Source organism: Palaemon carinicauda, unplaced genomic scaffold (assembly GCF_036898095.1).
Source record: "Palaemon carinicauda isolate YSFRI2023 unplaced genomic scaffold, ASM3689809v2 scaffold4, whole genome shotgun sequence".
NCBI lineage: Eukaryota > Metazoa > Arthropoda > Malacostraca > Decapoda > Palaemonidae > Palaemon > Palaemon carinicauda.
Window position 1 is genome coordinate 382,501 of NW_027171650.1, and position 11,305 is coordinate 393,805.

General features: G+C 37.9%; 1 protein-coding gene across 1 annotated transcript in view; it reads left to right on the forward strand.

Moving 5' to 3' along the window:
- Positions 1–266, forward strand: part of LOC137636817 (bone morphogenetic protein 2-like) — a 6,596-nt gene extending 6,330 nt beyond the window's left edge. The window contains exon 5 of the mRNA XM_068369174.1: positions 1–266. This exon is cut by the window's left edge and continues 532 nt beyond it. The gene's annotated coding sequence lies outside the window, so the exon portion shown is untranslated.
- The last annotated feature ends 11,039 nt before the right edge of the window (positions 267–11,305 follow it).

Consider the following 11,305-nt stretch of genomic DNA (forward strand, 5'->3'; position numbering starts at 1 on the left):
GTGCTGGTGGCAATTGCAGGTATTGATGCCATGAATTTTTTAAATCTTGTTCTCGTGAAATTGGATCAAGTACAAAGAAATAAATAACAGATTGCTTAACGGAATGCTGCATTTCATAGAACATGAAATTCCTGTTTTTAAAGTAAAATTTGAGATTGATCAAAACATTATGGGTAGATTTTCTAAGTACAGTTTATCATTATATTTCTTGCACATGCAACAGTGAGAGTATATGCATATATACAGTGGATTATGAGCATGTTTTGAGTTTATACTGTATATATATATATATATATATATATATATATATATATATATATATACACACACACACACACACACACACACATATATATATATATATATATATATATATATATATATATATTCTTGTATGTATATAAATTACATACATACATTATATACTTCACACATACAGTATACGTTGCATACATATACAGTATGTATTTATATAAGCGTACATATATGTATGTATGTATGCATATATATGCATATATAAATACATACATATACACATGAGCATATATACATATATATATATATATATATATATATATATATATATATATATATATATATACGTGTGTGTGTGTGTGTGTGTAAGCAGCAGAGTAATTATTGACTTCATGATATACATAAATAATATTTCTGAATGTAGCGTGCTTTATGTTGTCGTTTCCATTTTAGTAATAACAATTATAGTACAAAAAATCATAGAGATATCGTGAAGAATATTCTTAACTTATAAGTTGTGGCAAAAATTCTTTTATTTATAAATAGTTTTTATAATGTAATTTATTACCCTTTATTTTCTTCTTTTTTTCATTCCCATAAAACTACATTGGTTTGAATGTACACTACATACGATCGTCATCGCAACCTAATTTTGTACTGTGATATAATAGAATCTTTTTATACATATATACGTAAATAAAGCTTGAGTGCATCTTTGAGAGTTTTTCGCTTCCTGGTAGTTATTAGAGTATCATCATCCCCACTGTTATCCCTACATTAAGGGTTGGTTGCCTGATGCACCCTCTCCAGTGTCTTCTATCAAATACATATCCTTTTCCACCACACATCTTCTCTCCATATCAGTCTTCACCTTATCTCGCCATCTAATTCGCTGGCTCCCTCTTGATATTCTCCCCCTAACAGGTTCTTCCAAAGCCCTCTTCACTCCCTCCCTACCATCCATCCTCAACAGAGATTGGGCGTTCACAGCCATGGTGAGAAGGGACTAGGGATAACTACTTTTAATGAAATGAAGAAAACATTGCATGGAAATTGTGCTATTGAAGTTAACTGTACCTATATGCATCTGCTTCTAAGGTACTTTGAAGGCGTTTTCTCTCTGAGCATTCGTCTTTGTTGCATGTGTTGATGCTCTTTCTTCTTCTGCAGTTTCAAGCCCTGACAAAAGATTAGTGTTTATTGTGGAAGGTAAGATTTGCATAACTTTCAGAAAGGACTCATCTGTCCACGGAAAAAAAAAATTGTCAAAATGAAACGACAGCCTAAAGAGTAATCTAGCAGACACTGGATATAAGGTCCTTATTAAGTTCTATTTTTGGTTGACGGAACAGCTTCTTGCTGAGGAAAAGAAAGCGTTCTTTGAAAAAGAAATTACACTGTATATACATGTATATGTATATATATATATATATATATATATATATATATATATATATATATATATATATATATATATATATATATAATATATATATATATATATATATATATATATATATATATATATATATATGTATATATACATATATATATATATATATATATATATATATATATATATATATATATATATATATAGAGAGAGAGAGAGAGAGAGAGAGAGAGAGAGAGAGAGAGAGAGAGAGAGAGAGAGAGAGAGAGAGAGAGAAACTATAGAAAAGACTACGAACTGGAAAGTAAGAAAAATATATGAGCATACAAAAAGGTGATAAAGTTTTGAAAATCTAGTATCCATGAGTTTTAACTTTAGTTTTTCTGCCTCGAACGCCCTTGCATTTAGTGTTTTAATCGTTGTTTATTCTATCTGTATTCGTCTTTCGAATGGATAACCTGTTGTTAAATCTAGCTACTATGTGCTAGTAGGACTTTACCTATTAAGACGCCCAAATTTCGACTTGACCTATTTTTCGTGCATATCACTCCCATTGCGACTATTTGTGGTTATTATCCTCATGGTTGTACTTTAATTTATAAAGTTTACTTTATTCTATAATTGTACTTGGTGTTTCAAGGTATTTATTTACTGTACTTTAATTATTCATTATTTCTCAAATAGTTTGTTTATCTCCTTATTTCCATTCCTCACTGTTTTGTTTTTCCCTGTTGGAGCCCTTGGGCTTATAGCATCCTGTTTTTCCAACTAGTGTTGTAGTGCAGCTAGTAATAATAATATAATAATAATAATAATAATAATAATAATAATAATAATAATAATACAGTAATGCCTGTCAAAAGCTTCTCTTGTGGTTATTCTTAATGAATAATTCATTATCGTCATTCAATGAACACAGAAACTGTCTGACGTTTACTATGCATGAATCAAGCATTGTAGTCGTCTTTTGGCCTCGTTAATGTGATTTATTCCCTGTTCTCATGCACCTGCACGCTTGTCCAAACATCCAGTCCCCACCCCTCCTCATTTGCAGCTTTGTTCAATTTATAGAATTAGGGCTATATGGGCCGGGAAGTCCATTCATTGCCGAGTTGAAACTAGTGAATCTCCCGCAGATGCATCAAAAAGTTAAAGGTAAAAGAAGTTGGACAGCAAAATTAAAGAACAGAAGAGGAATCGAAGGCTAAAATGTGAGTTGAGTTAGGAACCTACAGTGCACTGTGGGAGGTGTTCTGTCGTCACTAACCGCAGTGGGATTGTAAGGTTGGTGACAAGTTATTAGATCCTGCTTATGCAACTGCTATGTATAGGTCTGTAAGCATACTTGATGGTATGTCCAGTGTCTGCTTAGCCATAGCTGCGCTTTCTAGCCTTCTACTGTAAGGTTTACCCCTAGTTATACCAGGCCCCAGTGCCAGTTTATGTCGCAAATTCATTGTTTATATTAGTAATGAGTGTCAACAAAGGGATTAGACAGAACCTAACCTAACCTAACCAAGAAAGGTCAGAAAGAGAAAATTCCTGAGAATAATTAGTTTAAGCAACACGATTCTTCAGTAGCAGCAGTATGCGAAAGAAGAGCCTCCGGTTTAAAGGTTTAAATGTCGCTCATGAATGGTAGGGTCAAGGGACAGTGACAGTACCTTAGCAAGCAAGACAATGCCCCAGAGACTGACCATATATACTTATGATAAGCGCCTAAGCTCCATCTCCACCCCAGCTAGGAACAGGGAGGGTCAGGCAATGGCTGCTGATGACTCAGCAGATAGACCTATAGGCCGCCCAAACCCCCTATCCTTAGCTCACAAGGATGATGAGGTTCCAGTGACCATAGGAACTTACGAATTTGAGCATGACTCGAACCCCAGTCCAGCAATCACCAGGCAAGGACCTTACCAACAAGCCACCACAACCCTAATTCGAAGCAGTGTCAACTTATTTACTTATATATATTAAAAGGCATTCATTGTAATTCAATTAGAGCGAGTGTTTTCGTATGATTATCTTAGAATCTGACGCAGAAGATGAAACGTAAGCACTTTCTCATGTCAAGTTTTCCATTTTCTTGATTTATATTGCATCATTATCCCATCTTATTTTCTATGATTTTTACGAAATTTCATGTTTACAGGTATTTATATTTATCTGCTATTTGCTATATATATATATATATATATATATATATATATATATATATATATATATATATACATACATATATATATATATATATATATATATATATATATATATATATATATATATATATATATATATCTGCCGCATGTCTATGTATATACACAGTATATATATGTATATCTACAGTATCAATATAATGTATATATATATATATATATATATATATATATAGATAGATATATAGATAGATATATAGATAGATAGATACTGTATATATATATATATATATATATATATATATACATATATATATATATATAAAATGTATTATTATTATTTTTGTTATTATTATTATTATTATTATTATTATTATTATTAGTTAAACTACAAGTCTAGCTGGAATAAGCAGGATGTTACAAGTTCAAGGGCTCAAACAAGGAAAATAGCCCAGTGAGGAAAGGAAATAAGGAAACATATAAACTATATACGAGAGATACTGGCAAAAAAAATAAAACTCCTTATGATCAATACCAACATTTGAATAGATCTGCTATATATAAATAATGAAGAGAGAATCATGTCAACCTGTTCTATATTTAAAAACAATTATTGCAAATTTGAACTTCTGAAGTTCCACCGAATCAATTGCCTGATTAGGGAGATCATTCCACTATCTGGTAACAGCTGGAATAAAACTTGTAGAATGCTGTGTAATGTCAAGAGCCTTGTGATGGTGAAGGCATGACTGTTAGAATTAGCTGCATGCCTAATACTACGTACATGACGGTACAATCTGGGAAGATATGAATGCAAACGACAAAGGATGGTTAGAATTATGAAAAATTTTATGCAATATGTATAAAAAACTAATTGAACGACAGTGCCAGAGATTGACATCAAGATTAGGAATAAGAAAAAAAATTAATTGACCGCAAGTTTTCTTCAAATAAATTAAGATGAGAGTAAGCAGCTGAAGACCAGAAAATAGAACAATACTGGAAACAAGGGAGAAGGAAAGATCTGAAACATTTCGTCAGGATAAATTGATTGATTGATTTGAGGTTTTCTGGTATCCTGACATCTAAGGTCATTGACGCCGAAAGATTAATCACCGAAAATCTTTATTGACTGTGTCAATAAGTCATGTTTTTTTTTGTACAATTGACGAAGAAGCAGACCGAATGTGTATCTCAAATATAAATTTGCGATCAAAAATCACACTTAGGATTTTAAAGGATATGAATATAATTAAAGAAACTTTATCATTGCAGAGATCTGGATGTTGATGATCCACTGTTCTTGACCTACTTAAAATCCTAATTTGAGTTTTGTTAAGATTCAACTTCATGTCACATAATGTGCGCCATGCACTAATTCAAGGTAGATCTCTTTTGAGGGAATCAACAACCCCAGATCTACATTCAGGAGATAGAACTGATGTAAAAAGAATAGCATAGTTTGCTTATGCAACAAGCTTGTTTTGTAGGGCCAAACCCTATGTCATGTGTATATAGTATGAAAAGTGATTGGTCGAGAACAATACGTTGAGGAACACCAAATATTTGAAAATTCAGTAATAATGCTAAGGAAAGATGCACCCACTCAATCCCAACTGTTTGAGTCTGGAGACAAGGGTCGCAAGATTAACGCGGTCAAAGGCAGCACTAAAATCGAGGCCTATCATACGAACTTCCTGACCACAATCAAGGGATTTCTGTACAGCATTGGAAATTGTAAGAAAGGCATCACATGCTCCAAGGCCTTTGTGGAAGCCAAATTTAAAATTAGACATTTAAACGTTTTGCCAAAAGACGTTAACAAAACTTTAGATAATATGGGAGTTATGGAAATTGGGCGGTATTCTAGAAGGCTAGGGCTACCACAAACACGTTTACCTATTGGAGTACCATTACCAGTTCTTCAACTACTGTAGTGCAAAAATAACCCTTTCTTGCTTAATTGCGAAAAGTAACAAGCTATATATATAAATATATATATATATATATATATATATATATATATACATATATATAGCTTGTTACTTTTCGCAATTTAGCAAGAAAGGGTTCTTGTGTGTGTGTGTGTGTGTGTGTGTGTGTGTTTGTAGGCTCAATATATGAATACCTTAACTTGGTGAAAGGGTTTGCGTATTGCCATGATTAGCAAAGCTGTACTACTGTACCAACCGTGTTTCACACAATTGTACATAATTCCTTTTGTATATATTATGCTTGTATCTTCGCTCTTCCCTCGCACTAAAACGAACATGAAAATTCATGTCTGGTTTTTCCTCTGTAATATTGTCTGTCTTGTGAACTTGTTATGTCCTGTTGCCTTGAGGTTTTGTTTATAAGGAGAATGTTCTACAAAAATATAAATGTGCCAAAGATTGTCAGTGGCCAAAAAACGTGTAAGTAGGCCATCGCTTGTGGCGGTGGCCTCCCATGTTTCTAATCTTTTCTTTTTACATGATGCAGGAACGGGCGTGCGATTTTTGGTAGACACGGGTGCTTGTCGTTCTCTTTTGCCAAGGAAACTCTTCAAGACACGACGTAGTCTCTCTACATCTGCCGACATCCGCTTGGTAGCTGCCAACGGATCTGCGATACCCACCTACGGTTACGAGAACCTCACATTATCGTTCGGAAACGGTGAATTCAATTGGAAGTTTCTCGTTGCTGACGTCACAATGCCAATCCTCGGTGCGGATTTCCTCTCTCATTTCCACCTTCTGGTCGATGTCGCCCACCGACGATTGGTCAACGCAGACTCGTACTTGTCGACACCTCTTCAACCCGCCCCCTCTAACCTCGCTCTCCACATCAGCGCACCCACTGATGCCTACGCCCACCTACTCACGTCGTACCCGGAAGTTTTCCGTCCAGAACTTCGCCAAACGCCCACGGTTCCTGCCAAGCACGGTATTTATCACCATATCAAGATGACGGGACCCCCAGTCTTCGCAAAATTCAGACGTCTGGCACCGGAACGATTGGCAGCCGCCAAACAGACGTTCGCCGAAATGGAGAAAATGGGCCTTTGCCAAAAGGCCTCCAGCCCATGGTCGTCACCCTTACACATCATTCTGAAGAAAGACGGCTCCCTCCGTCCGCGCGGGGATTACAGGCGCCTGAACATGCAAACAGAACCGGATCACTACCCCGTCCCAAACATTGCCGATGTAACCTCCTACCTGCACAAAGCGAAGGTTTTCTCTACGCTCGACCTCATGAAGGGGTATTATCAGGTGCCTATGAACCCAGAAGACATCCCCAAGACCGCCATCACCACTCCGTTTGGCACATACACCTTCAATTACTCCTGTTTTGGCCTTCGTAATGCTGGGGCAACGTTTCAACGTCTCATGGATGGCATCTTAGGGGACCTCCCTTTCTGTGTATGTTATGTGGACGACATACTTGTGTTCTCCTCCTCAAAAGAGGAACACCTCCGTCACCTGCGCATCGTGCTCGACCGCCTGCAACAAAACGGCCTTGTAGTCCGGTACGACAAGTGTACCTTTGGCGCCAACGAAGTGTCGTTCTTAGGGCACCGTATCACTCCTGAAGGAGTCCATCCCCTCCCTGAGAAGGTAGCAGCCGTTCAGAATTTCCCCGCGCCCTCGACTGTCAAAGCTCTGCAGGAATTCTTGGGCATGATCAACTATTATCACCGTTTTCTGCCAGCCATTGCCGCCACTCTTGCTCCCCTCTACGCCTCCCTCAAGGGCAACCCAAAGGACCTGAAGTGGGGTCCCCTTCAAGAAGCAGCCTTCTGCAATGCAAAGAAGGCCCTACCAACTGCTGCGGCTCTCACTTTTCCTATCCCACACGCCCCTCTCCTTCTCTCCACCGATGCCAGCGACGTCGCTATTGGTGCAGTACTCGAACAGGTGGTCAAAGGCTCGCCCCGCCCATTGGCCTTCTTCAGCAGAAAACTGTCTAAGGCAGAATCGGGTTAATCTACCTTCGATCGAGAATTGCTGGCGGTGCACTTGGCTGTCCGTCACTTTCGCCATTTCTTAGAAGGTACGCCCTTCATCATTCGCACAGACCACATGCCTCTGGTGCACGCCTTCACTCGACAGTCTGACGCCTGGTCCGCCCGTCAACGCCGACATCTCTCCGCCGTGGCTGAATACAATTGCACCCTCCAATACGTCCCTGGGAAAATGAATCCCGTTGCCGATGCCCTGTCAAGAAACACGTTGGCTGCCATTCAACTGGGATTGGATTACAACGCCCTGGCTGAAGCCCAATGACAGAATCCAGAGTATCAAGCTTGTAGGACATCCTGCACGTCCCTCCGTTGGGAAGATTTTCCCCTCGAAGACTCCAACACCACCCTCCTCTGTGACGTCAGTACTGGTAGATCGCGACCTTGGATTCCTGCTCCCATGCGCCGACAGGTGTTTGATTTCATCCACGGCCTTTCACATCCCTCGTACCGTTCTACTGCACAGCTGCTGAAGGCAAAGTTCATTTGGCACGGCATTTTTAAGGATGCTAAGGATTGGGTCCACGCCTGTACTTCTTGCCAAACTTCCAAAGTACATCGACACACGGATTCAGGAGTGGGCACCTTTCCTCAACCTCAGCGTCGTTTCGCACACATTCACGTCGACGTTGTAGGCCCCCTACCCACATCACAAGGACATCGTTACCTGTTTACCGTCATCGACCGCTCCACTCGTTGGCCTGAAGCCATTCCCATGGAAACTGCAACGTCCGCCTCATGTACATCTGCCTTACTCTCTGGATGGATTTCAAGATTCGGTATCCCTGAGCATATTACTTCTGACAGGGGAACCACCTTCACCTCTCAATTGTGGACGTCATTAGCGAATCTCCTGGGCATCACCCTACATCAGACAACGGCCTACAATCCCGCTGCCAATGGAATGGTTGAACGTTTCATCGCACCCTCAAAGCAGCTTTGATGTCCCGCTGCAAGGATTGCAACTGGTTTACTCAGCTTCCCTGGGTCCTCCTTGGACTAAGGACCACTCCTAAAGACGCCCTTGACGTCTCGGCAGCTGAAATGGTGTATGGCGATCCGTTGGTCGTCCCTGCCGAATTTTTTCCTTCTACAACCTCCTCCGACGATCTCCAGCGCATACGTCACGTCGTGGGAAAATTTACTCCGTGCTACCAGACTTACAAGCCCCCAGCGAAGCATCACATACCAACGGACTTGCACTCTGCAACGCACATCTTCCTGCCCAACGACACCAGCAAGCCACTACTAACGCCCCCTTACACGGGCCCTTTCCTTGTGATCCGACGCAGTCCGAAAGCATTCCTCCTAAACATTCGTGGCAAAGAAGACTGGGTCTCCATTGATCGTCTAAAACCTGCTTATCTTCTGCCAGATGACCCGCCTACAGTTTGCCTCTCTAGATCAGGGTGCCCTATTTTACATGTAAAGTATGTCATTTTTAGGGGGGGAGCCATGTACCAACCGTGTTTCACACAATTGTACATAATTCCTTTTGTATATATTATGCTTGTATCTTCGCTCTTCCCTCGCACTAAAACGAACATGAAAATTCATGTCTGGTTTTTCCTCTGTAATATTGTCTGTCTTGTGAACTTGTTATGTCCTGTTGCCTTGAGGTTTTGTATATAAGGAGAATGTTCTACAATAATATAACTCAGTCGTTTCCAACCTGCCTTTGAGTTCACAGCCTTACTCGGCGCCGTCACACTACTCAAGGTCACCCATACTGGGTTGGTTTGCTAAGTACGATCACGCGAAAATCTCCCAACATCACCCTTCCGCACTGGCCAGCATAGTGATGAAAACAAGTGAAACCTCAGACATGAATTGACATGTCTAAGGCCTTTGACCAGCAGGGGACTAGAAACGGCTGTATTTTTTTGTTTTTGTATACAATAGATATATGTACTACTTATACATGTATATATGTATATACAGTATATAAGTTTTTATATATACAGTACATGTATATTCAGTAACCTGATATTGTTAAAACGATCTATTTTCTCATAATTAAATGTGTTCTTTCTTTCTTCTCTCTCTCTCTCTCTCTCTCTCTCTCTCTCTCTCTCTCTCTCTCTCTCTCTCTCTCTCTCTCTCTCAAGGTACATGAACTAACTCTCCTTGAAACAGTAAGATGGAAACAAGCATATACTTATATATATATATATATATATATATATATATATATATATATATATATACTGCATATATATATTTGTATATATATATATATATATATATATATATATATATATATATATATATATAAGTTTATACTTGTTCACATCTTACTGTTTCAAGATGAGAGAGAGAGAGAGAGAGAGAGAGAGAGAGAGAGAGAGAGAGAGAGAGAGAGAGAGAGGGAGAGAGAGAGAGAGAGAGAGAGAGCACCTTTAATTCTGAGAAAATAGATCGTTTTAACAATATCAGGTTACTGAATATGGCATTACAATATATGATATCTAAATAAGAATTGTTGGGAAAGGAAATAGGCATGTTGATTTTTTTGCCACTGCTTTTGTCAGTCTTGTTATTTTGGATGTAAAAGACTGAACTGGCCATGTCTCCTTAATCCTAGTGACCTTTATGAAAGAAAGTTAGCTGTTCATTACGATTTGCTTATTATTATTATTATTATTATTATTATTATTATTATTATTATTATTATTATTATCATTATTATTATTATTATTATTATTAGCTAAGCTACAACCCTAGTTGGGAAAGCAAGATGCTCTAAGTCCAAGGGTTCCAACAGGGAAAATAGCCCAATGAGAAAAGGAAATAAATAAACGATATAAGAATTAATGAACAATTGAAATATTTTAAAAACATTAACAACATTAAAACAGACCTTTCATGTATAAATTATTAGAGAGTATATAAAAAGAGACATGTCAGCCTGTTCAACATAAAAAAATTTGTTGGAAGTTAAAACTTATGAAGTTCTACCGATTCAACTACTCGATTAGGAAGATCATTCCACGACTTGAACAATTGAGTATTCTTTGGCGTTTCAACTACTAAGGTCACTGACGCCTAGTGATCATTTAGAAGAGCGCTTTTAAACGGAATAGAATTTTAAGTTACTTTGATAAGTAAAATTGAACCACAATACTTATCTAAATTGTTGCACGTCGGGATTGTGTTTTCTAAACTGTGTGCGAGATCGTGTAGACTGACGTGTGAAACGAAGCTGAGCAATAAAGATTTCATTTTCTTCTGAAACTCTGATGGATGAGGTTTTATCAGTTTTTAAATTGTAAGTCACTGGAACCTCAGTTTCCTTGGTCCGAGTTCGAATCCTTGGTGACCAGAACCTATTATCCTAAAGTTTAATTCCCTTTTGAGTCACTGATCTCGAGGCAGAGAGGTATTTATTGCTTATATGAATATACGTATAAATAAGTTTAAATTTGAAAACTTATCATCATACATATATTAATGTAATATATCTATCCATCAATCTATATATATATATATATATATATATAT